Source organism: Platalea leucorodia (assembly GCF_965183815.1).
Source record: "Platalea leucorodia genome assembly, chromosome: 8".
NCBI classification, from domain to species: Eukaryota; Metazoa; Chordata; class Aves; order Pelecaniformes; family Threskiornithidae; genus Platalea; species Platalea leucorodia.
The window spans coordinates 57103336-57130677 of record NC_138830.1 but is presented as its reverse complement, the minus strand read 5'-3'; the positions used below and the strand labels follow the sequence as shown (position 1 = coordinate 57130677).

At 55.1% G+C, this 27342-nt stretch overlaps 1 protein-coding gene across 1 annotated transcript in view; it reads right to left on the bottom strand.

Annotated features, from left to right (window-relative positions):
• Positions 1 to 27342, bottom strand: part of ZFHX3 (zinc finger homeobox 3) — a 175030-nt gene that overhangs the window by 147289 nt on the left and 399 nt on the right. The window lies entirely within an intron of this gene.

The window sequence follows — 27342 nt, the reverse complement described above, 5'->3', positions numbered from 1 at the left end:
GGGTCTTTGGATGAGTGGGAGGCAGAGGGAGGCAGGCAGAAGATGACAGACTAAGGTAAGTTTAAAACCAGCAGGCTTTAACACAGTTAAAACACACATATGTGAAGAACACACAAAATATCTTAACCATGCACGTTTTAGCTTCTTGCTTAACTCACTACAAACGTACTAGCTAGTTTAGCAAGGCGGAGCACCTTGAACTACGTAACAAAAATGACAGTTTGCTCATTTGCAGGTATCTAATGTTACCAACAATGTGAAGACAAAATCAGAAAGTGAAAAGCAATAAAAAAAATCCTCCTGGAGGATCCTCTCGGGTTGGACCAACCGCCTTGCGTGCTGCTAGGGCAGGTTCCCAGCGGGGCCCGCGGAGCCGCTCACGTCGCAGCGCACGGGATTCACCCACGCCCCCTGCCCTGAACTCGGCCAGCACAGGCAGGCGGCTCCACGTTCCCCACATTCAAAGTTGCATTCACGTGGAAAGCTGGTGCCTCACAGTATGCAGCACAGAAACGGGATTGCAGAACGGGTTCACAGTTCAATTTAGCTTTAATCTATTTTGGTAACAATAACAGCAAAACCAGGAGGGCAGACGCTTCGAGGAAGGCCAGCCACACAGCAGCACACCCAAGGCCTCCTGCCACCCCATACAACTTTTCCTAAAGACCGTGCCACAGCGATTTCACTGCCGTTGCTGCCATAGAAGACAAGTTAATCTAAGGATGCCTTTTACGTTTTGTAACCGCATCCTGAGATGCCTGGCACAATGCCAGACCCTTACCAAAATGACTAAGTTCTGTTGCGTCCTAGCACCAACAAGTAGCATCTTCCACCTCACCAAGGCCGTAACAGCACCAAGAGGAGAACAGCAGATAAACATCGAGACGTGGAGCGCTTCCAACAGCAGCGCATCCCACAACCCAGTTCCCAGCCGGCCCCGAGCCGCGCTGTCCCGCTGGACACGGCACGCTGCAGCTAAGAGCTGAGCAGGAGCCTTCGGAAGAGAACCTCTCCAGCACGGCCATGCTGACGTTAAATTGCCAGGATTATGAAGGCAAGGTCAGGGAGCCTCTGCCGCAGACAGGGAAGGTTATTCGGTCTGTGGTCAGATGAGGAACAGAGATCTGGTTAGGAAGAGGTTAATGCTGCTTCAGCCTGCAATCTGATAAATGGCTCTGCAGAAAGCAGGTTCTCTCACTTTGAGATATGATGTCACTAACCTTTATTGATCCACAATCAGAGAACTTTGCTTATCTCTCTCCCGTGATATGCTGCCCTCCTGTACTCAACTAGTGTTTAATACACTGCTGGGCATCTTGCACTCTTTATAGCTCACACCACACCTCCGCCAGGCCGCCGGGGACAATATTTTACAGGCTGCGCCAGCCCAGCTAGCTTGAGGGATAAGCCACAGGCGTGCATCCCTCCCGCCCCACCGTCTCCTGCACTGGGAACCTGCATTTCAGAGAACTCTTACACGCCTCTATTGGAATACCTCGTGAGAAGAGGGGGCAAACAGTGCAGCTGCGGTCCAGCGTGGTCTTACAGCCTTGGGTACGGTAGCGGGTCTTCAGCCTGAAGCCGAGGCGAGCACGTGCCCTCTGAAGTTACTGTTCCCATGGGAGTGTTTATTTTTACCCAACTTTTACTATTTTACAAAAACGACACTTCACTTTTAGCCTCAACTTCCTTTTTAATATTTGAGGTGAAACATGAAGTTAGGTGACTAATACAAGAACTATAAATTAACCATTTATTCCTACGTGGCAGCAAAGCATTTGCTGTTGATCGTATGCACCAAATCCAGTGGGTTTTGTTTCCAATATACTAGTGATGCCAGAAAACAGCTGAATTCCAGGCAGCAAAGTCTGTCACCTAAACAATTAGATCAGCCATGTGCAGAGACAACCGGAGAGGAGCTTCAGAGAGTCTCAACGCCAGCAGGCAACCCTATCTGCTCTTTTTCTGCTAGACAGTACACAAAGAAGTTGCCTATGAACCACTCCCGTGCATTTCTGGGTTTTTACTCAGCTGTACCCTTACCAGAGAAAAGCCCGTGCGTCAGTGGGGACGGACGGGTGCAAAGCTCCCCCCGCACAGCGCGCGGCCGGCGCAGGACGGCAGAGCCCCCCGCACAGCGCCCGCACCCCCGAACCAGCCGTGCCCCGCACCCCCAGGGCCCCCCCAGCCCGGGCTGGGGAAGGAGCGGACACTGCGGCGAAGCGCGGGAGGTGCGGAAAGACCTTTACACATAAGAGTGCAAAACTCCTGACGTTACAAGAAATGACAGCGTAAGGCAGAGAAAAGGCCAAGAACAAGACAAAGGTATTTAAAAGCAACAAATGGCAGAAAGAAGTACATCGGGTGCTCCTGCCTTACACTACCAAAAGCAAAGTGGCCCTCGCTTACACTGCAAGGCTGCTCTCACTCATGATGGGAAACCCCGCGCCCCCAGCCACCCCTGAGGCCAAGAGATTAGAGAGGCTCAAAACCGTACTGGAGGCACTGGAGAGGTGGAGCGAAACATCTCAAGATTTGTTCTGAAGGTTATGTGAACCTGTCTGGTTCAATGGATAACTGGCCTTGTGAAGCTTTGGAATGGAGACAGAGTGGTAAGTTTTCCAACTTACAGGTAATTGTTATAAAATAGCTGTGACCTATTTTACTCATTATCCACCAAGCCAAAAAAAATGCACTCTTGTACCACTGCAGGACAAGTTTTAGGTTAGGAGTTCAGGTTTTCCCTGCTAGCTACGAGGGACGAAGCACTGGCACGGGCTGCCTAGCAAGACCGTGAGGACAGTCCGCCATGGTCTCAGCAACATCACTCCCTTGGTCCAGCAAGAGTCCCCTTCCAGACCTGTCCTTCTACGACTGTAAATACACTGCTATGCAGACAGGTCAGAGAAGAAGAAAATTAGGAAGAAATGTCCATTTTGCACAGGGCAAATTAGTACAAATTACTCTTCTGATGCAGTCTAGTGATTCTTATAGTTTCAGACACGCACTGAACTTTCTTTTTTTAATTAAAGGTCTTTTGAACCACGTGCTTCTTAAAATAGTAAATTACACCCTTCTCCAATTTGTGGAAATACGTTAGGAACGCTGTCCAAATTACCAACCTGGGCAGAGAGCATAAAAATCCCAAACTTAGATTTCCTGCAAGTCAAGAGACTTTTGAATTAGAGGTTTTGGACAGTAACCCATTAATACTCCTGCTCAGTCGTTAAGTTCACGTACAGAGCACCAAATACTGCAGGATCCAAAGAAGGAGACACGCAAGGGCTGGTGGCTGAGCTGTGCTCTGTCCCTTTGACAGCTCGAGAGAAATCGCCACCAACCCACGACGAAAACACTTCAGCTGATCCTGATCCTAAAAGCAAACCTGGATAGACACAGAGGTGCTGCTAATGAATGGTTTTCATACCGGTGCTGTCTCTCCCTGTCAAGTGCCATGCAATTTTACGATGAAAGTCACCTCGGGTGACTCCCCGCTCCGCAGAGAGCTACGGACAGCAGCTCCAGCCTCAGCCAACAGAAACGTGCGGAAAAACAAGCTGAATCCCCGGTCCGTTACCTGCACCAGCTAAAACGAGTGAGGAATTATCTGCCATCCACAAAGACTCACAAACCTTTCAGTCCAACCCTGGACCACGGAACCCCAGACTGCAGCCAGGAGGGCGCGCAGGGAACCGGGTCCCCGCGAAGCGGCAGGAGGTCGGGGAGGCGCTCCCACCCAGGCTGGGGAGATGCTCCCAGAGCTGCACCGCACGGGGTCTGCGGGCCCCGGCACAGGCCCGCAGGACCGCGACCCAGGGGCTGGGAGCCAGCCTGGACCGCCCGCAGGGTCTTCCCTGGCCACCGGCACCTTTCGGCCACACCACCCTGCACCCCAGGGACCAGGGACCAGCACCGCTGAGGCAGGCCTAGCACACACCACCTCCATCAAGCAATTACCTTAAAGCAATCCCATCAGCACGTGGGGTGCTGAAATGCCCTTTCCTGTACTGACCACAACCACCACAGTCAGCAGCGCACCGCTTCCAGAGAACCCCTTCGCTGCTTCAGGCCATCCACTACGGCAGTAATTGAACGGTCACAAGCTGCTGAAACAAAGTTCGCGCCTTCAGTTGGAGACAGAGCAAAAAACCCCAAGCAAACCCTGAAAACTTATTTAGGAAACAGTAGAGAAACCTTGTTCCAACCTGCCCTTGCCTCAGGCCTTGGCATCGTCAGGTGTGAACAGGATTCAAATATCTCAAATAATACACAAAGGACTGAGTCAGCTTCAACCTTTTTAAGATCTTCTTTTTTGAGGATCTGGTCAACACTGAAGACTTTCTTCAGCTTTCCCACTGCTGCTATTTCAGTAGTGCTTACATCTCTGCTAACCAGGGGAGGCAACCTGGTGCCCAAGAGGCTGCTCCTCTTGACTTTCACCATCGCTACTCGCGCTGTATGTTGAGCCACCAGAAATTTAAAGAAACCATTCAGACAGTTCGACTGCTCAGATGTTTCCTCCACAAAAAAGCTTTTGGTGTAAGTATATCCTGCTGCAGCTCAGCATCTCCTCTCCATTATGGATGGATCATGAGACTCAGCAAATCCCTGCCAAAACAGAAGTACTTGGAAGAGTTACAACTTTTAATGTACATCCTATACGATAACTTCACAACATCAGGGAAAACACAATTCAATATAGCTAGCACAGACGTGGCCAGATAAAGAACTTAACTTCTGGAGGATATGTCTTTTAGACATAAGCATGTTCCAGGGCAGTCTGACGGGGCTGTCTCGTACCAGTCTCGGCTACTAATTCCTACCAAGGTATTTCTGGAAACTGGAGCTGCCTCGAAACAGATGCTGCCGGATGCCCAGCAGAAGACATCACTGCCCAGAGCACTCTGCACAAGCTTAGGATAAAAAAATGATAATACTATGGGCACATCTTCACCCGCCTAGCAGTTCCATAACAGCGAGTACCTTCACTCCACTGGATTTAACAAAAGGAGGAGTTTTATTTATTTTTTTATTTTAAAAACCCTTCACCACAAGACCCCAGTCCTCTGCCCAGCCACCGGCCCACTCTGTAGGTGAATTCCCAGAAACATCCCCACTTTGAGCCCTGTAAACCCAGCAACGACGCTGTGCTTGCGGCCGCTCCCCCGCCCCAATAAAAGCCCGAACGCAGCCAAGGGGGCGGCCAGAAGCCCTCCGGCTGACCACACCGCTCTGCGCATCCATCGGCGCGATGCGGCGGGAGCCCGGGCTGTGCCCCAAGAGGCAGAGCAGGAAGGGGAGAGCTTTTTCTTTTCTTTATTTAAAAGGTGCTGCTGGAGGTAGAAACACATGAAAGTCTGTGTAGGACAAGGGAAGGAATTATCCCTCCCATTGATTTTCGCTCTGGGGTATTAGAAAGAACACAGCATTTATCTGGAGATTTCTTCCCAAAGCTAACTACGGACTTTCAAACGTAAATGAGACTTGAAAGGGGCTTATCGGCCGAGGATCTGCTGAAACCTCACCAGAAGGTGGGAGCCCCAGTGGGAGCTCTCTGATCCATCCTCCCTCTGGACAGCTGAAAGCCCCACTCTCAGCCCAGCCCCAAGCGGGCAGCGGAGCGGGCACAGCCCAGGGAAGGCAGCGGGGCAAGAGCTGCAGGACAGCGGGGTTCCCCACATCCCTCCTCTTCCAGCAAGCGTCCCTTCAGACCGGCCCACCGCTGCCACAGGGACCCACGAGTCCCCTTCTGCAGGGCCATGACGCCAACGGCATTGGGACGTTACAGCGTCAGCCACCCCGTGCCATGAAAGGGCTGGGGGCAGAGCGTCCCAGCTATGGCTGGATGCAGCCCAGGGACGTGGGCTCGCTGCCCTTTTAAGCTGTCTCCATCCTCTCGTGGCCAAGGCTACGCCCTGGGAACCGCAGCAGGACAAACCCTGACCCGGAGAAACCCTTCTGCGAGACTCCCAAACACGTAACCGCCTTGCTGCTGCCCCCAAAGCCGTTCCCGCAGCCCCCTCTGCCCCGCGCGGGCTCTGGCTGCCACGCCGCAGCCTGGCTCGCTGGGAAAAACCTCTGAAGCCTTGTCTCCCGTCCGCTGTCTTTCCCAGGTTGTAATTGGTGAGGCAGGAGATTAGAAATATCGGCAGCCTCTAAGTAAGACTTTAATTTACTGGCAGATCAATAGCGCTAGGGTTATATTGGCAAAGTGTCTACAACTCTATTGACTCACGCAATTCCTCTTATCAATTTATCAGAAATCTGGAAGCCAGAAGATATTGTTTGAAGAAAAAAGGCAGCAGGAGTTTGAACACTTAGCATGGGCTGCCCAATCAGGCTCTCAGCACTAAGCATTTTACAGCAGATGTATCTACTGCAAAGGAGGCTAATATATGATATGATTAAGAGCTAACTTGCTTCCTCACATGCCACGCAGCCTTTTCAAGTTGCTTCTCACCTCAGACCTTTGCACTGAGAGAGTCACTAGGACAGACACAGTCCCACCAGCCCAAATCGAATAAGAAAAACATGTATTTCACACCACAAGATCCTAAATTCAGACCCTCCTGCCTGGAGCCTACCCAGGCTGACCTCGGTTTCCTATAAAATCTTAGCTTTATGAAGTTAAAAAAATGAAAATGAGAAAGGGAGAGGTTTGTCTCCCAAACCTTATTTCCCACCCTCGAATGAAGAGTTCAAAGCACAGGGACCGTCTCCTTTTCCCGCTACAGCCGGACGGCCGGAGCAGGCGCGCAGCAAACCTGCTGCTGTCCGACAGCGGGACGGACCTGGTCTGGGGGGAGCCGGGGGAGAGAACGGGGCACCACAACCCAGCCTCACCCCTGCTGCGCATCCCCCCCAAACCCCATCTTAGTCCTTATCCCGCTGTGCCGGAGGGTCTGCCCCTCCGTGGGGTACCCAGGCAGAGGCACTCGGTGGGAGCGCAAGCGGCAGGGATGGCAGGACGGCCGCTCCTCGCCAGGCCGGGGTCAGCGCAGGGAATTTCGTGAGTTCGAGCTCCTGGCTACAGCCCAGCTCCCCCCCGCTGCGGCCCCACCGCCATGAGATGTCCCTCTCGAGAAGCACTAGACAGCAATGACCTCCTAACAGCTCAAATATGAGCTTGCACTTGTGCCGCCTTTGAAAAGGAACTCTTTATCAGCAGCGGGTGGGAACGCGTCCCACCCCATCTCCCTACTGAAGGAGACGAAGCGAGCACGTGGAGACCCCCACCGACCCCTTGCTCTCCCAGCCTCACCCCAACCAGAGGTCACAAAACTCATCCCCCCCCAGCGAGGTGGAGCAGTCTGGCAGGTTACACACCTCCTCCTTAGCATCAGAATGGAGCAGGAACCGCCTGAAACCCCGGGGCCGCCTCAGCTCCATCCACCCTGCGGCTCCTCCGCTCCATCCAGGCCCCGCTCCAGTCTGTAACAGAGGTAGCCTGATGCCACAAGGAGAGGAGTTGAACTATCTAGTTGAAGGTGGTCTCGTTGAAGATGTCCCTGCCCGTAGCAGGGGGCTTGGACTAGATGACCTTTAAAGGTCCCTTCCATCCCAAAGCATTCTGTGATTCTCCGATATACATTGAACACTCCCGTAACCAAGTGAAAGCTGCTAGGTGGCACCCAGGGCCTCTGCAGAGCTCTGCGCACTGCTGGGACCACACAGCTCGGGGCCCCCTGCCCCAGGGCAGCCCCGGCTCCCCAGCGCACCCCAGCCCCGCATCCCACCCCGGCCGAGGCTGCGCTGCCCGGGCAGCGCACCAGGGCTCAGGCTCAGCTCCCTCTTCAAAAGAGACCAACTCAGCTGTAAATAAAAAAGTTTCAACTAGATTGGAGACATCCCAACTGCTTAATGGCTCTCCTCTTTTTAAATGCAGATTTGAACTTTTCACCCAGGGTCGGGCAGCTGGAGCCCAGCCCGGCCCCAGCAGGGACCAGGCGCCGGAGTCTGCTCCGCTCTGTGCGTGGGCCAGGCAGCAGCATGGACCACAGCAGCCCCGACCCCCGGCAGCGCAGACCCCGGCACCCCGGCCCCCAGCACCCGGCCCGCAAGGTGCGGCAAAGCCCTGAAAAGCCGCTTGGCTGCACGGACCCCTCTGCCCACGGCTTTACTGGGGGAGGTGATGCCAGGGGCCAACTCGCGTTTGGAGAGCGCTAGTGACTCAGCCTGCCTGTCCCAACTTTAACTTAGCTGGGAGGTCCTGAGCAGAAGTCAGAGTTAAAGAAAACCTCACGGGAGTCCTACCCTGGAGGAAAAACTGGGTCTTTCACTGCAGGCTTCGCAGCAGGCTCTCACAGCTGAGTTTAACAAGACCACGGCAACCCAGAGCATGGATTCAACATTTCCAGAGCACGGATTCAACATTTCCAGCCAACGCTTACAAAGACGCCGTCCCCCAGACTGCTGATGTTCAAAGCTGCTGCTCAGGGAAGCACATTACCTGCTCCTCTGGGGAGAAGTTTCAGATGTTCAGCTGCTCATTAAGGTAAACAGGTATTTAGGTCTTTCTTCCAACAGGAAAGTATTTTGGAAAGGAAAAACAAAAGAGCAATCTGGTCATAGTGACAGAATCTAAACTCTGTTCCCCAGGGTGACATTGGGCAAGTTGCTTATCCACACCGTCTGGGTGCGAGTGCTCCTCGGACCAGAGCCCCGCGTACCGCTTCTCCCGCGGGAACCGGCGCTGACAGCACTCAGCCCATCTCCTGCCGACCCAGGAGCCTCTGTCCCCACCCTGTCTCCAAAACGTCACCCTTCTGAGCAGAGCTCGGGCAGTGCTGGCACACCTCTCCAGGTGAACCCCCGCATCCCCCAGAGCCCACGGCGAGGATGCGGCCCCACACACCGCAACCCCGCGAGCAATCTCGACCCCTGCGCAGCAGGGCGACAGGCGTCCCTCCGGTACGGCTTCCATCGGCTGCCAGAGCCTGCATCCAAACCAAGCACTTTGAGGAAGCCTTGAGCAAGCCAACCAGAAAGGAGAAATCAAAGGAGGGAAAGCCGTGGGAAGGCAGGCAGGGGGAGGAGTGCTGGGGAGCACCAGTAAGCTCTGGAATAAGCACCTTCAGCATTTGCTATGGATGCTCAGAGGGACAAAATCTCTCTCTGAACTTTTAAAACTTGTCTATGATCTGGATTAAAGGATGCCTTCTCCATCATTGTGGAAAGCTCCCAGAGGCCACAGGACACCCAGCCCGGGCCAGCAACCCCCACCTGGCACTCAGCACATCCCAGCCCGCAAACCACCACCAGTGGCATCAACGGCCCGTGCGGTGCCACTCTGCGGCCACACCGAGCCCGCTTCTCACCGAAACCCCAAGGGTTAGAGGCCTCCAATAAAAAGTTTCTGCTCTTATTGTTCCAGATCCAAAACACCTCCGTGCAGGGTCCCTCGAGTACCAAAGCCGGCACAGGGGAGGGACGGAGGCACGTGGCTGGGGCAGCGGGAGAGTGGGGGGCCCGACTCCTCCTGCAAAGCTTAGGGCGGGCAGGCGCTGCCCCAGCCCACCTCCCGGCAAAGCCTGCCCGAGGCAGGCAGCTGCCTGCGGGACAGGGGAGCCGGCCGGCGGAGGCCCTGTCCTGGAGCACAGCACTTTTGCTATTCACGTCCTCGTGCTAATCTTCCCGCAGAAGGACCGTCTTCTGCGCAGAAAAGTCTAGAAGCAGAAAGGCAGGGCGGGGGGCAGGGGAAGGCATCTGCCTGTCCAACCCCCCCAAGTGCTGCTATGAACAGCAGCGGTGACTTGCCACAGCGGATGAGCTTTAGAAAACCACCCATGACAAGTGTGGTAGGAGAGTTTCGTACACCAGGAATAATTGCCTCTCCTGGAGCTTTAATCATCGGGGTTGCTATGAGAAACTGACTTTTCTCCCCTTGGATTAATCAAAACCATGTTATTCAGCGTGGCAGCAGGACAGGTCTGCAATTCCACGTCCCTTTGTCTTGCAGGATGTGAAATGGAAGAGTAAAAGAGGGGAAAAACACATCTCCCGGGTCTAAAACCCAACAGTGACAAAGACCACTGGGCATGAGAAGAGTTTCTTCAACTCAGAGGGGCACTGGAGTAGGAAGCCAAAATAAAACACTCCAAACACCCTCCATTTCACTAGCCATCAGGTGATAATGAAAATATGCAGCAATCAGGGCTCTAGAAGCTGGTAAAAGCCTCTTGACCAGCTAGCCACCACTTCTAGATGCTTTCGTATCAGGGTGTGGAGCTCCAGACTAACTTGGGTACATCCCCCCTTCCAGCTGGATGCAACACTCCAGAAGTTACTCCATTCCACCTCAGATTTACTCCTCCACCATCGCTCAATAGGGCACCAAGGCTTTAAATATGAGCATGGTGGAGCAGGGTGACAAGAGGCAACCTAGGGGCAAAGGGTTACCAGTTTCCACCTGGGACTTGCCAGGCCCTGGCCTCAGACTGTAAGTTGTTTCCTTCCCATGAGCTGGGTGGTACCTCAACCTCTCATATTCCATTTAAGCCATTTTATTGCCCAAAGAACTCGCAAGCTAAATAGCGTGCAAGTAGAAGATATGGAAGTAAATAAAGGTAAGAGCCCAAAATACAAACTTGTGAAGTACCTGGCACAAGGGGAGAGAGAATCACCGCCTCTCCTGAGGAGAGCCCCCCTGCCCGAACACCTGCGGGCACTTCAGACAAGCACTGCTCTTACCCAGGACAGTCGGTCCCCACCTCAAGCCACCCAAGGGACCTGTATGCAGCTCCCGGTGCACGGAGCCCATGGAGACCTACCCCGGCCCCGAGGGAGGGCTGCGCCGTGCAGCTCCCTTCCTCCACGCAGGGCAAGCAGTGGGAGCCCCAGCAGGGATCAGAGGCTGCAGCAGGCTCAGGCTCCTCTGCTCTGCGCCTGCAGCCCAGAAGCCACGGCCCTACCTTCCAGGGTCAAAACAAAGACTCAAAAGCAAAAGAAGTTGACTCAGTAACTGTGAAAAAGCCTTGGCTCGAGGGCAGAAAGGAGGAAGGGTGGGACAAGCATGCAGAGCGCAGAACGGTGATAGCGCAAGACGCTCGCAGGACTGCCTGGGCTTCTAACGCTGGCCGGGAACCACAGCCGTGGCACCCGGAGCTGCTCCTGCCCGGTGGTACCCAGGGTCTCCTACTGCAGCCCCCACCTTCTGCCCCTGCCCCAAAGCAAGGCAAGTAACTTATCCAACCTGCAACTCTTGCAGCTCTGGCAAAAGCAAACACCTGCAGGGACCACAAAAATAAGATGGAAGGAAAGATCAAAACGAGCAAAATCCTTGAGCCCAACCGAGGACACAAAGACGCCGTTCCCGGGAGAAGAGGAAATGCCTGCCTTCCCCTCCGCACAAGCAAAAATCCAACTCCCAGCTGATGTCAAAGGCCAGCAATTCCCACTCCATCCTTGTCGTGCCCAGGTCACCAGACAGGCCCTCAGAACCTCTCGTCTGGTGAGAATCATTCATCTGATTGCATCCAACAGCCTCAGTCTTGACATTAGAAAGCAAACACTCTGCATTTCCAGGACATGAAGAGTTGGTTTGTTTCTCCTCCTCCACAAAGCAGCAACTACCAGAGTCAGGCAGCAAAACGCTCACCCAGACGCCCAAAGCATCCAGCTACGGCAAGCACCCTGACCAGCTCCTGAAGGCACACAGAACAGTCAGCTTTCCCCCGAGGCTCACGACCGTCTCCGGCCAGTTCGTGCAACTGGGCCCGAACTCCCCAAAGGAAACCTGCAGCAGAGCACAGCCCGGCTCCCGCACGTGCGCTGCTCCCGCAGAGCGCCCGACGACTGTCCTTCCCGCGCCTCGGCATTGCCCGCGCAGCAGGGCCGCGGGGACCCTCGGCGCAGGCAGCGGGGATGCTGGCGCGGGGGAGTGGGTGGAGCGGGTCAGACAACCGAAATGGGGAGAATAAAGACCTTTTGCTAAAGCTCCAGGAAGCAAAGAGAAAAAACGCTAATTAACTCAGCAGCAAGTTGTTAGTATTTGCATATAAATGCAGCCACAAATCATTACAAACAAGCCAGGACAAGCCAGGCCCATTAGCATACACAGATCCAGCCGGACAGCCGCTCGGTGGGTCACTGAGCAGAGGCAGGCTGCCAGCCGCTCCTGGGGGAGGGCAGGGGGAAAGGGGCCTTATCTCCGCAAACACTCCTACTACCAGCAGCAACAGAAGCCACGGGGATAAGGTTTCTCTCCATATGAAACAAAGGAACGGGATAAATCCGTCAGTCCCACTCAAGAGCAAAATAAGAGCTGGCAAGAGAAAACCCAAAGCGGTGACTCCCCACCACGGCAGCCGCGCTCCTCCTCGCCCGGGACGAGGGCGGAGCGGGCACCGCAGCCGGAGGAGCATGAGCCTCGCAGCAGCGACAGCGATGCCCCATCGAGTACCAGGGGGTCGCAGCGGCCGTTCAGCACCTCCCGTCTCTCCCCTCCTGCTGCAGCGGCCGTCGCAGGTCCCTGGGCCTCCACCACCCACAGACACGCCATGGGTGAAGCACCTGGCTCGCGGCTGCTGGGTCCGACTGCCGCAACCCCATCTGGTGCAGCCCAAAGGCAAGCGAAAGAGGCGAGCGTTCAGGAGAGCCTGGAGACCAGAGGTGTGACTCCTTGAGACACCGTACAGCCACAGGAGCCTTCACCTCAGAGCTCTCCCTCCAAGGAGGAGGCAGAAGGCAGCAAGCATCACAAATATCAAATCACACACCTGATGCGCCAAAAGAACATGCCCAAAAGCCAGAAATGGTAAAAACGACCTGAACAGAACAAAATCCAGGGCTATTACTGTAGTTCAACAAGTTCACCCTTCCAAAAGCCAGAACTAGAGCAGTTTGCTTTATCACACTGTATTTCATCTGAGCTTGCCTCCACGCTGCTGAGATTTTTGGCACTTTCTCCAGCGTCAGCAAAGGCTGCAGGTGCGCTCAGCACCGCAGCCCAACCAGCTCCGACCCTCCTCGGCACGCGTGGCAAGGACCAGCACAGAATCGGATCTCTTTGCATTTGCCTAATGAGTCACTCATTACCATGGAGAAGAGGAGTCAATATTACACAAAATTTACTATTTTCCCCTCTCAGAAAAAGCCAAAATATGCAATTCCACTGTTTTGGGGTTCTGCTTGTCCCCGTGTCCCCCCCCCCGCTCCAACTGGCATCTTAGGATTTAAAAGAAAACTCTAGCAATTACCAGTTTACATCAAGGCTTTAAAAAAAAACAAAAAACCCATTTTCTAATTTTAAACAGGAAACTCTCCCTGGCAAGATCCCAAGAACCCTTCCATGGTGACTTTTATTAAATGCAAGTTTCTCGTCACTGCAACTCTGAGCACAGGCTGTCAGCTCCGGCAGAAAGCAAACCGACACAGCCCTGACGCTGCAGACCGGCCCGGAGCTGCCCGCCTCTCCCCCACGAGATACACGAAGCCCTTCTGTAAATGGGAAACGCTCATTAAGCTACACCCAGGCAGGCATTTTCAAAACACGGTTTAGAAATACATTACCTCCTTATCTGCAGTCAGAGAGCATGCCTGGCTTCTTAGAGAGGCCGCAGCATGACACATCTAAACAGGAGCCAAGTTTGAACGATCAAGCAAGATAGAAAGGATGAGCTTCCCCACCACAACAGATAATACATTACTAAACTGGTCTGAAAGAGTATTAAAGTCAAAATATTCTAACTAGATTTTTTCCCCTAAGTGCAAAGTTTCAAAACAGATATTATCAAAGAAATCACAGCAGCTTCTAACAGCAATTCCCATTCTCATGTCCTGCATCACCCGACTGAGAAACCATCCTTCTTCAAGCTCTCGAGTGTGTGTTTGCAGGAGTAATCACTTTTATTTGTCCTGACTTGGAAGCCAAGCGTTAAGCTCACCTCTTCACTCTGGATTATTAAGTTTTTCTTCCCTAATGAATTTGTACAGAACAAACCACTAGGAAATCATCAGTCTGTAGAAACAATCAGGATCTGGGGGCTTTATACAGGAATCGCTCTTTAACGACCAGGAAAACGGGCACCTGTACAAAGATGTCCACGGCTGTTGGAGGAGAAGGCTGAAGCAATGGGAAACTCAGCTAAAGGTTGTACCGATGCAGCTGAATCACTACAGCAACTGATGGAGGTAACCGAGTGTGACACCCTACCCGGACAACCGGCGCCAGCCGAAGGAGAGGTGACACAGCACCACACGCAAGTAAGCGTGATCATCCCCATCTGAAACATTGCAACAAACCGGGCTAAGTTTTCACACTTGGGTCGGCCTCATCACACAAGTTCAGCTTTGAGTTGATAAAACCCCCACACTTCGCTATGGATAGCGGAGAAGGGGCAGCGGTCCCAACGGTCTCGCCTCCGCTGCCGCGTTCGCACAAGCGGCGAGCACCGTGGCCGAACGCGCGGCACCGCACCGGAGCGGCACAGGCTAGCGGCTCGGCACGCCGGCACAGGCCTCAAGCAGAGCCCCTGTCACCCCTCAAACATGGATGTACAGACTGAACACACTTTGCTGTGGAGTCTGAACACACCTGGCTTACAAACACGGCAAGAATACTATGCAAACACAGCTGACATCCAGGAGCAAAATCCAACCTCGGCACAACCTGCCACCAGGGAAAAGCATGCTGCACGTGCACAGCCAGCCCTCACCCTTCACTGGTGGCCTCCGCAGCCCTCCGCCATCCCCTCCACTGCCGTGTTACATTCCAGGCCTTTACAATGTTAGCAGAGACATGAAAGAGAGGCCTTCTAAATGTTATTATGCAATTGCTTAAATAACAACAAAATCAGTTTTAAGACCTGCAGCAAATATTTGTTTTAGAACTGCAAAGAACACTAAACAGAGGACAGGAGAGAGGAGATGGAGATACCCAGGGTACGTATGAGCCTCTCGGAGAACAGCAGACAGTTCCTTCAGAATAACATCGGCCAGTGCTGCTGCGGAGGACCAGGGAGAAGCAAAGATATTTATTTATTTATTGAAGCAGGTGAAAACACAAACAGAAGTAATCCAAGCTGAACAGTCGCTCCATGCGCCTGCCCCGGCAGGGGTGGGAGGTACAGTGGCAGAAACCACCAGGGCACAAAACCCGCAGCCGAGGCTGGAGCCAACGGAGGCAGCACCCAGCAGCGCCCGGGGCCGAGGCCCCAGGCTGCAAGCAGCCCTGGCCGCTCACGCCAGCGGCCCGCGGGCAGAGTTTAGCAATCGCCTCACCCCCAAGCAGAAGAACCAGCTCCCCGTGCCGGGGCTCCCGAAAGGAGAAGGACGCTCAGAAGGAACCCAGGGCAATGTGGGGATCAGCTCCTTCTTCCAAAGCAGGACGACAGAGCTGCTGCACAGCCAGTCCTGGAAGGCTACGCAGGGATCCTTTGAGTTTAACCATACTGTACTCCCAAAAGGAGAAGAAGAAAATACTAATAAAAATCAATAAATAAAAAAAAAAAAATCATCACTAAAAGCAGTGCCTTCCTTCACAGCAGCCCTACACCAAATGCACACTGAGGCCCTGATGCAGCACACGCTTTAAGCTGGCGCGGTAGCAAAACACACAGTCCTCCTGCCATCGCTCCTTGGGAAGGGCACTCGCTCCTGCCCCTGCGCTCCCCCCTCTCTGCTTCAGCGCAGTAACTCCTGCACCAACATACCGTATCACACCATTATTTCAAATGAAAGGGAAGCTGGCAAAACAACAAAAGAAGATTTTGAGGAAGTTGTTGTTTTTTTTTTTTTCCCCCCTCCTCTTGGCAGAGTTTTTCTAACCCAGGTCCCTTCCCTAAACTACTTCCCCATGCCACTGCACCAAAGCTCTCTGCCAGCAAAAAGCATCCAAGGCAAGACTGCCCTGCGCAGCTGTATCGGCTTCAGAGGCGCGCAAGACGACGGCCTCTGCAACACCCTTCTGCTCCCCGCGCCTCTCACCCCGCGCAGCGCCGAGCCCGCTGCGGGATTTACTTGCCAAGAGCCCGCACACGTGAGTACACAGCAGCCGTTCAAAGCAGGGTGCGTGACTGCAGCACCATTTGCTCACCAGGCTGTAAACCTGCTTGTGGACATTCTTGTTTTGGTTCGAAATCAACCAGCTTTGGTACAGCTTGCAACTGTTTCCAATTCAATTAAGGCAAACTAAAACAAACCATTCTTGAACTGAAAATAATGTCCACAGGGCATTCTAATGTCTACGTAAATCCTTTGAAAAAATAATAATAAATCAATGCAAACTTCTCTAAGTAGGAAGGGTTGCTGGTAAGCAGAGAGTATTTGTTATGAAAATCTTTGCAACAGTCCGAATTAGAACCCAAGCACAGCTTTTTACAGGACGCTTTCCCAGCCGAACCGCGTTGCTTACTCCAGACAGTTAAAAGGATATCACCAGCATGAAATGAAGTCAACTTCAAAGTCACACGGTTTCAAGTCCTAAACATGCCACAGCAATCTCATTTTAGGAAAACACATGCTCTATTTTTGTTAAGTGTTTCTCTTCCTCTGCTGCGCGAGAGGCTCATACACACAAGGAAGAAGGAACCTTAAGAAAAAAAAAGAAAAACCACAACACAACACTTTTACACTCAACACACAATGAACACATTAAACAACAAACCCTCTATCCTTTCTGCTGCAGTATCCAAAGTAGCTGTTTCTACCAAAAGAAGCCTTATTTTATCATTATCTTCCCCTTTTGTAAACGATCTGTACCACGAGACTCTCAGCCCTCTTTTATTTCCAGCTGCCAGGAAGGCAGGAGCAGTCCCCGACAGCAGCTACAAACATCAGCCTTGCAGCTGAGAACGGCCCTGGGGTTCTCGCGCTGCATCCCCCGCATCCCGAGGGCGACCTGGGGAGCGGGAGGGGGAGGAAGGCTGCCCCTTCCCAAATCGCGCCCTCCCCTCGCCCCTGTTGCCATCAGAGGGCCGGCGCCAGACCCCTTCCCCTCCTCTACCCGGAGCCACCCGGCACAGGCACAGCTAAGAGCATCCCTCGCTGCTGGTGCGGGGACTCAACTGTTCAACAGCCAGAGAACGGCAATAACAAAGAGAGTGGGAGTCTTAACGAAGGCAAATTAAAAGAGAAGTTGAGAAAGCACCCATTCCTGCACCATAACCCAGCAAGGCCTCCAACAAGACACAGAAACAGCTTTTAATATCCCCAATATTTTTAATGGGGAAAATTGTGACAAAAATACCATCTTCTACCTCTTGGCACGCTATGTTTAAATGGAAGGCTGTAGCTTTTTTTGTTTCCCCATCTTTTTTTGAATTTTAAAATGCAGAAGACCCACGGGGCACCATTAGCAGTAAAAAACCCGAGGCTCTGTCTGACGCTTCGCCACCCGCGTTCTCCCAGGCCCAGTGGAGGAGAACTTCAGTGGGGGGACCCGAGCGCCACGACGCAGGGAGCCCTCCGAGGTGGTGCGCCAGCAGCCTCCCTCCCTGCTCCCACCACCCCCGCCAGCTCCAGCTGAAGAAGGCACAGCACGAATTCAGCAGCAGACGAGAACTTTGCCCCCAAGCATCCCGCTGGCCAGTTCGTTTCCATTTAGGTGCCACCTAAACCTCTGAAGGTCCAAATCCTCTGCAAAGCTCTGCGAGGCACCCAGCTCCTCCTCCACGGACCGGGGTGGGCAGTGAGGAGGGAGCTGGGTCGCTCGTGCTCTTTGCTTTCTGCAATACACGGCACTTGGGTATTTCTCCTTTGGCCTCAGCAATTCAGTAGACTGTGTCACCGCGCTGTCCCTGCCTTGGCACACCAGAAGAGGCCCAGCCGTGCTTTCGACAGAGGACGGAGCTCAGCAGACAGCTCTATCACGCTGTAGACCAGTGACAGGGGCACTGCGTAATCCACAATCTCCAGAGGACGGGCAGTGTTTCTTGCCAAATCTCATCAAAAGCATCTCGCTAATCGTTGCTACTTCATGGGCTTTGCACCCAGAAGCAAGAAGAGGCTGAGAAAAAGATGGCTGAAGGAAGAAAAACCAGAGGCCCAACATCCAGCTCCTGCCTGAAGTAACCAGACAGTTTCACAGCCCAGCACCACTCAGACTAAACGGAAGGAAATCTCAGCTCCAAAGAAAGAGCACCTATCGCTTCAGAGACGCAAAGCGATGCTACTCAGAGAAGCATCAACGGAGGAGTGGTTGGTTGGACACTTCCAGTCGCATTGCCAACAGCAGGAGGACCTTGCAGGGAGCTTCTGGCAACCAGCTCTACGGCCCTGGGCACAGCTGGGAGGTTTCAAGCGAAGAGAAGCCAGTTGTGCCACCCTTGCTCTTAGGCTGATCCCAGCCAGCCAGTGCTGCGCAGAGCAGAGCTCAGCCCTCCTCCATAGCGGCCTGGAGCAATCCCTGGGGCGCTCCAGAGCTTGGCTCAGTTGCTCAAACATCTGCAGTTCCAGGTGAAACCGTTGCAAGCCCGCCATGAAGGGAGCTTTTCACACAGGGCTGTGCTGGCACCGGACCCAGCACCTGGGGAATTTCCAGGATCTCACACAAACCTCCAGGACTTCCACGCCGGTCAAAATAAAGAAGAAACAGTGGAGAGGCTGGTTAAAATAAGGCAACCAAGGAAAAAAAAAAAAAAAAAATCTGTGGCAGCTCCTTCAGATGGACACCGCTATTGGCCAAGTAACTGGTTTCTGAAATAGCAGAGGGGCACAAGGTGTTCAACCGCCCTCCCAGGGGCCGGGCAGCCCACACCAGCACGCAGCACACGTCCCGCTCCACGCACAACAGGGCGGCAAGCAAAGGGCACAGGCTGGCAGCAACGCCTGGTGCAACACCTCCTCTCCCTTCTGCGAGCCACGCGGTATCACCACAAAACTCATCCCGCCGGTCCTCCTCCAGCATCAGCCTGTTGTGAGGCAGTGGACACTTCTCGTCCACTGTCCTTACTCCTTGGCCGATAACGCAACCCAACCACTGGCACGCTCCCCCATGCCGCCTCTCCCTCCGGCTGCGCTGCAGAACCAATGTGATGCCTACAGGAGCTCATCCTGAAGAACAGGACGGAGTTCAAAATGTACACCTGCCTACACCTTCATACGTGGCTCCGCTTAGACTTGGACTCTCCAAGACTACAAACCCTGGCCGACACGACCACACCTCCTCCACACCAGTCCTCTGTGCTCCAGAAAGCAGCAAAACCAGGAAGGATGAAAAGATGTTACAAAACAAAGACCAACCGGCCCCGTTTCTCCAGTTCCAGAGCACGTCTCCAGTATGGCCCACTCGCCAGGAGGTGGCAAGCCGCTCTGGGTGACCCGGCTGCCCCCAGCCCACCCGCATGGCAGGTACCCCCCCCCATCCGCAGCAAGGCCGGCACTCCTCACACGCATTACCCCAGTGAAAAACCTGGCTGAGACAAGGAGATTCACCTCTCCCCTCCTCCCCCATCCTAATGAAGGTCAACTGAAGCAGGATGCTTCAGTGATCCTGCAGGACAAGGCCTGCGCCCAACGCGAGTGGTAACTGCGGCGCTGCAGAGGCAGGGGAACCAGCCCCGCTGCACCGTCTGGAAGCGCAGTCGCTCGCGTGACGCACAGGTACTGCACGATGCTTGGCCACCGGCCGTGGCCCGGCTGGGTTCAGACCTGCCACGTTACTACAAATGCCTTACCCCAGCTGCCTCCCTCCTCTCCAAGGTGCCAGAACAAAATTCCCCAGCCTATGCAAAGCATTGGGAAAACGAGCAAGGCCTACAGCATGAATTAATCCTCTGTCTACGATGTGGATAGAGGAGGAGAGGACACCTTCTCTAAGGACTCCAGTGCAGTCATGCCTAGAGCAGTGCAGCCCCGGGTAGGAAGGTATTGATGTACCAGAAAGTAGCGGGAACAAAGTTTAGCAGCTTATGAATTATCTGGAACGCGGGAGGAGGAGAAAGTAACAAAGAACAAAATTTAAGGATGTAACAATGCTCTGGGAATTTAAGACACGTTATGATTTTTCATAATTAACCCCCACTTACAGTCTCTGCATGAGAACTACGTATTATCCCATTTCATACTCCAGCTGAGGCAAACATTTGGTGGCTTGCCCAAAGTCAGCATCAGAGCTAAAATGGATCTTTTGACTTCCAAACAAGCTCACAGTGTTAAGCTGCTTTTAACTGTCTCCACGGAAGATGAAAAACAGCAAGAAGAAAGGAACTGGGGAAAGAAGTATGTAAGACTAAAAGGGATAAAATTAACAGGAGAAAATTAAAGAGGAGAAATTTAGGCTCTGACATCTGAAGGAGCTTTCGAGGAGCAAACACCTGGGTGCTGCAGACCTGTCTCCCAGAGGAAAGGCCGGAGCTCCAGTTCCTCAAACCTGGAGGTGAAAGCGCTGACTGCAGCACCCTGGGGGACACGGTGAGCCCCACCAGCACCCATCGGGTGCCTTCGCCTCCAGCGGCCAGGCCCAACACAGCCCTGGGCACCTGCCGTCCCCTCGTCCCCAGCACCACCGGGGAGGGGAGCCCCGCTCCCAGCCCCAGCCCCGGAGGCGCCAGCTCAGCCCCAGCAGGCCGCTGCTGCCCCGCTCCCCTGCGTAGCTGCACGTAAATCACGCTGGCTCTCAGTCCGTGGTATGCGTTACGCTGGGGGGCCGGGGGCACCTCGCATTAGACACCAACAAAGCAGAAGGTTAATTTGAAACTCTCAGCCCTGCTGCTGCACGCTTGTCTCTCCCTCGCCCTCCCTCCTCGCTCTCCTTTCTGTGCAAAGCCTGACATCTACAGTTCTGTCTGGCACAGTCAGGGGCTGCCGACGGGAACCGCGCGCAAGGGCAGCGGCCAGCCGCGCTCCGCTCCTCCGGGCAGCCCACGGCCGCTCGGCAGGGTTTCGCTCACTTGCACACCGGCAGGCACAAAGCAACCTCAGCCGGGCCAGGGGACACACGCCGGGAGCAAAGACCACCCCGGCGACGCTGCCCGGCAGTACCACTTCTCGGCAGGCTCCGAAGCACCAGCGGCCACTGCACACCACTGAAACTCATCTGAGACAAGCTCCCGCCACTGCGCATCGACATCTAACACTGTCAAACAGAGCAAACATAAGGAGAACTACGGCCTCATGGCATCGCCTCCGCAGCTGTACTGCAGGAACTTACTGCAGCCCAGCACTTCAGGGGCAGCCTTACCGCTCTGCTTCTGGAGGTGTCCGGGGCTCCGCAACACAAGAGGTACAAGTGAAACGCACAGGCTGGCGTGCACAGCCCGAATCCAGAACATCTTCACACCGCAAGAGCAGCTCTGGTTAGCAGATCCTGCAACTCACAAACGTGTGCCTAAGACACCAAGTAGCTCTGTGGTTCACGCGCTCCCCCTGCTCAGTCTTCCGAACTAACCTCCAGGCCTGCTAGCACGTTCTTCCATTACACGGTATCTCACCAAAAATACCTTGGTGAAGAACCCCCAGACTCTGCATTATCCCAAACAACGTGCACCTGACTGCAACTCTGAACCCAAACAACGTGCACCTGACTGCAACTCTGAACCCAAACAACGTGCACCTGACTCAAACTCTCGGCCCAAACAACAGGCACCTGCCTGCAACTCTGGGCCCAAACAACAGGCACCTGACTCAAACTCTCAGCCCAAACAATGTGCACCTGCTTGCAACTCAGCTGGCTGTGCCTCTGCACCCCCTGCATCCCCCTTCTTCACTAAACTCTCTTACAACAAGAAGGAAAGACCAAAAACCTATGAGCCCATCACCAGACGTCACAGACATTCAGGAAACCCAGCAATCCAACCTAGCAGGATCGAGCACATCATTGCGATGTTACTATCAACGTCTAAGTACGTGCTCTGAATTCTGCGGTGAGCATGAGCCTGTCTGCACAAGACAGGCAGTGGCAGCGTGGCGAAAGGAGGGTTAAAGCTCCTGCTACCAAACCAAGCCAACCAGCCATTTTGGAGGTAGGCTACCGCCAGCCAGGGAAGCACGGCTGCGAGTCCGAGGCAAACGCAAGGCGGGATGCGGGGTGCTTCGCTGCCGGGGACCAGAGGGGTCAGGAGCAGCTCCCAGAGCACATCTGCTCCCATCCTCTCCGAGAAGGGGCCAACTCTCCAGCAAGCACGCTTGGGCCACCAAAATAAGCATTTATTAAGAGCTAACGTGTTACAGGCCCTGCAGGCTCCACTTTCCCAGATACCAGGGCAGGAGAAAACCTTTTACCAGAACTGCCATGCACATTGCCTGCTCCAGCATCACCCACAAGCGAAGGAACCCACGCAGCTCAGCCCTCATCAGATTTAAGACCCAAAAGCCCGGGCACTACAGGGCCAGCACCCTCCTCCTGCTCCCCAGCAACGTGCAATACGCAATTCAAAACACTGGGAAATGTTTGTTTTCCAGGGGAAAGAAAAACATATATTGCTGCTCTGCTTTGCCTTTTATTAGCAAGAGGCATGTTTGGCACTTGTGACATAATGAAATTACAATCAACAGCTAAGTGTCTTTCTCCCAGCAGCAAACTCAAGGGCAAAGCCAGGTGGCTGCAGCCTGCCAGCGGCGGGGCTCCTCAGCACCCAGACCGTCCCACCGTCCTTCCACCTCGCCAGCCGGCCGGGCTCAGCCCCACACAGCCGGGACTCCGGGCCCCTCCTCGGTGGCTCCTGGGACGCACTGGGAGCCACCCGTCAGCTGCGGCCGGCGCGGCCGCCAGCGCAGGTCTCCCTTCCCAAGAACCCTAACGAAAAAATAATTTCAGATGGGAATGAACTTTCAGCCGTGTTTACAGTCCGCCTCTGGAAGCGCACACCTGACGCAGAATACCACCGCTTTCCAGGCAGCGTTGCTGTGGAGATGAACGCCCACCTCCCGCACCGACAGATGGACACGTCTGTCCGGCAGAGCCAACGAGGTAGTGCTGGAAAGCGCTCGCTCCTCGCCGGCGCAGCGGGACCCGAGCAAGACCCACAGCATCGATGGGGGGAAGGAAAAACACTGACACAAGCAGGCTGGTGCGGCCCGCTCCCCCACCGGCGGCCGGAAGGCAGGGGCACACCAAGGCTTCCCAGTCCGGTGGGATCCCTGACCCAGCGGCGAGGAGCGTCACCTCCCCGGCAGCGAGGGAAGCCCGACTCATCCACACTGGTTTTTTGTTTTGTTGGGTTTGGTTTTTTTTTTTTAAACTAGCTGGAATTTATCTATTTCTCCAATCCCTGCCTACACACAAACCCAACCTCGGGAGCAAACAAAAATGCATGAATCGCAGATCAGAGACAAAGCAGGAGGCGGGACGGGCGGCCCTGCTCCCTCCTGCCCTCACCTCACCCCACGGCGCGAGGCGGTTATATTTAGGTACCGCCACGGTCTGCGGTGCCGCGGCCCCCCTCGGGCACGGCGCAGAATGCAGATTTTCCAGACAACAGACCACAACAGCTCCGTCAAAACCATTAGAGGCTGCAGCGCCCAGGCCTGCGCACAGATGTTTTGATTCCCACTCTCCTGCCACGACAGCCCCGTCGTCGCCGCGCCGCCACGCGCTGGACACCCAGCCCGAATTTCGACTGGCGAGGGAGGGAGGGTGGGAGGGAGGGACGGGCAGCCCTGCTCCCCGCTGGAGGAGTTCCTCTCTCTGGTCTCCCCTTTCTGCCTGCCCCAAGGGCCAGCAGGGCCAGCCTCCCCCAGGGGCTCCCAGAGGGGCGCGGGAGGACGCCCCACCACGAGGAAACAGAAGCGGCGCAGAGGGGGGCAACCCCACGGGTGCCCCGCTCCAGCCCCAGGGGCCTCTCCCAGGCCGAAGCCGCCGCGGTCGGTCGGTCACGAGAGAGCGCAGGACGGGCGCAGCCCCGCGAGCGGGCGGGGGTCCCGCACGCGTCCGGGCCGGGGGGAGCAGGCAGGACCCAGCTTTGTTCGCGGCCCACCTCTCCTGCCGGCTGGACGCGCCCGCCGGCACGCGGCCCCCGAAAGCCACACAAAGGCCGAACCTCGGCCGCGCTCTGGTGAAGGGAAGCGGGGAGCCGTGAAACGCTCGGCCTCTTCCCAGCCCATCCCTCCTGAATCGCACCGATCTCTACAGCGCAAACACACCTCCAGCTCCGGCACCACAGCAGGGCCGGCGCGCGCACCACCACCACCACCGAGAAGATGGTTGCTGAAAACTCTCCCACCGCCGATGAGCGAGTCTGACACCGGCGAGGGAAACGCTCACGCGAGGGAGTCGAGCCCCGGCAGAACATAGCGTGCGAATAAAGTTGATGTAAAAGCCCGCTAGTCATTTTTCAGCTTCTCCATACAACATTTTTTTATTATTATTACCATTATTATTATTATTTTGGAAAGCAGAAGGAAGCGTTAACGGGGAGGCTAACGCACCCAGCCATATGTCCATCGGTTTGGGATTTAGCGATCCCCGCTGAAGCCGTTCAACTGCTGGCCAGGCCTAGAGCAAATCTGCTCCTCCGCGCTGCTCCCGGCCTCCGTCACGACACCGACGGGAACCGGGGCGGGGGGTCAAAACAGAGAGATGAAAGAGGGACACGCGCCTCTGCTTTTGTGAAAGCGGCCACCGCCGGGCCCTGGTTTGACAGCAGCCACGACAAGGCCAGGCAAATGTGCCAGGCATGCGGGGCCACCCGTGCCGCCTCCACCCGCCCGAGCGGCACCTTGGCTCGGTCCTGCGGGAACAAAAGGCAGCGGCAGGGCGGGAGGGAGGGTACGGGGGCTCCCGCAGCCGAGGGCCAGCGCTGCTGCGAGCGGCACCGCTGCCGCGCGGGAGAGGGGCTGGAGCGAACTTCCTGCTGCCCACTCCTCCCAGAGTGACCGTGTTTAAAAAGAAAGGGGGGGGGGGGGGGGGGGGGATACAAATACAGCAAAGCCACCTCTGCATCCAGACGCGGAGTTTCTCTTCCCTCTAATATGCCTTTTGTTTGCTTTTGTTTCTGGCCGAAGGCGGCCTGCCGAGCAGGACCCAGGCGGGAGGGCGGCTCGGGAAGCCGGGTCCCCGCACCGAGGCCGGCGCGGGAGGAAAGCCCTCGGCCGGAAGGCAGAGTGGGAGCCCCGGCGAGCCCCGGGCCTGGCCGCGGGGCCAGCGCTGCATGGCGGTGGGGAGCCCGGCACGGCCCTGCTGCTGCCCACGGGGGCTGCAGGGGGTCAGGGGCCCAGGACGCCCCGCTCCGCGGCTGCCCCCCTCCCGGCCGCTCCCCAGCCTCCGCCGGTGCCGCAGCCGAAAAGCCACGCTCCGTCTTGCGCTTAATGCCGGACCAGACAGTGCTCCCTAATGAGGGAGCATTACAATCAGCTTGTAATGCTGAATTTTTAATGCTGCCAAGGGCTCTGTTACATAATAAAGGGGGAAACGGGAGCAGAGCGCGGCGGGCAGGGCGGCCGGCGGGGCGGCCCGCTGCCCCCGGCCCGGCACAGGTGGCGGCCCCGGCCCACCGGCCGCCCCTCGCGCCCCCTGACCCGCCGCTTACCGCCAGCGCCGCGGGGCAGGTCGCGCACGACACCCATCGGAGCTCCTGCCCTGCCGGGAGGGTTGCACAAACTTTCCTCAAGTGCGTGGACGGGTGATGCCAAAACGCTCGCTCTCCTCTCCGCCGGAGCTCGGCCGGGCAATGATTTAAAAGCAAAGTTCACGAGCATGTTAACTGCATGCTCTCGTATGTTCCCGCACATGCAGTCTGCGCTGCTCCTCGCAGTAATACCCTAAGACTGTAAATCTATAACCACTGCAATGATTTAGTGATTAAAAACACGATAACATATTGTGTAACTGCAAACCACAGAATCCCTGCCAACTCTCCTCCAAGATACAGGAACAAAAATACAGAAAATGCGTTGCTCGCAGCAGTCTTCCTAAACTCAATGGAAAGATTTTAATAATAATAATAATGAAAAAAAAACTAGACATCAGGAAAAGGCTGGATACAATGCAAGGCTGGAAAAAAAATTTAAAAGACAGTTTTAAATACGATTCTTGCTCTAACAAATTACAATCTAAACATGCCTCTCTTTTTTTCTCTTTTTAAGTTTGTCGTAACTGGAATAACTGGTCTTGTGTGATGTCTTGCATATTCAAAGTGCTTTGTAATAGGATACGGAGACCAAACCTTATTTGCCTAAACTCAATGGGTTTTATTTTTTCCCCTCTCCCCCCCCCCCCATTTCTTTTCCTTTTATTCCCCCCCCCCTTCTCCCCTAACTGGGGGGGGGTGGGGAGGCAAAAGGAAGAGAGGACTTTAAGCTGTAAAGAAAATACCTGAAAGGGGAGGCTGCAATCTGTAATATGGCAAGGAAAGCCAAATATTATATATGTATTTTTAAAGGCAGCTGTGCGAGTTTTGGCCTCCAAGCAGCCGGCTTGACCCCATTCTCTCTATTCTCTTATTTCCCCCGTCGCAGGATTCCTGCACCTTCAGTCGGATTCGAACTCAATGTGACCCTAAGGAGGGAGTCACCGAGCCTCCAGAAAATTGCTCCATATTAAACAGGAGCGAGAAGAGGAGAAAGACAGACAGACGGCCGAGGAAGGGACGGCTATGTATTCCATATCCGCACAAAGTACAGGACATACCCGAGAGCAGCTTCAGGCGCAGCTTGAAAGAGAAACAGACCTTTCTCGGAATCAAAAAAATATTTTTTTTAAAAAAGAGTGGGGGGAGGCAGTTTAACAATTTAAAAAAAAAAAAAAAACACACCAAAAAACCAAAACCAAACCACCAACCAAACCCGCAGCCCGAATTATAAATAATTCACGCTAAGAAAGCCGTGTGTGCGTGCTACATACATACGCGGATACACACAGACACACGGACGGACGTGTCCCCACGCAAACACACACTCTCCTCCGGAGGGTTAGTTTCAGGAGCACGAATCGCCTTCCCTCCGAGGGCGAGGAGTGCAGTTTATTCAGAGGAATCAATAGGAAAGAGCGTTTACAAATATTTAGATAAGCGCCGTGCGATTCAGCATTAAGTAATTAAAAACTGAAACTGAGAAGGGGGGGATCGGCCTACAGTGGCGTTCGCTGCCTTCACCTCTCCCATCCCCCTAGCCGCATTCTTCCCAAAACTGAGCCGCCCGCGGAAAACAAAAATCATCGTCGCTGGCGCTCGCCAGGCCGCTGCGGGGCGGCCCGGCGCGGGGCCCGGGCGGGGCGGGCCGCGGGGCTCCGGGGCACTTCGGCGCCCCTTTGTTTTCAGCGCCTCACCGGCGCGGAGCGGCCGCGGGGCAGCCGCGGGCCCCCCCGAGCCGCCCCGGCCCCGGCCCCGGCCCCGGCCGGCTCCCGGCGGCGCCGGCTCCGCGCAGCCCAAGCGCGCCCGGCGCGGAGCGGGCATCCCCGCGGGGCCGGGCCGGGGCCGGGGCCGGGCCCCCGCCGATCGATGCCCGCGCCCCGCCGCCGGCCCCGCGCCC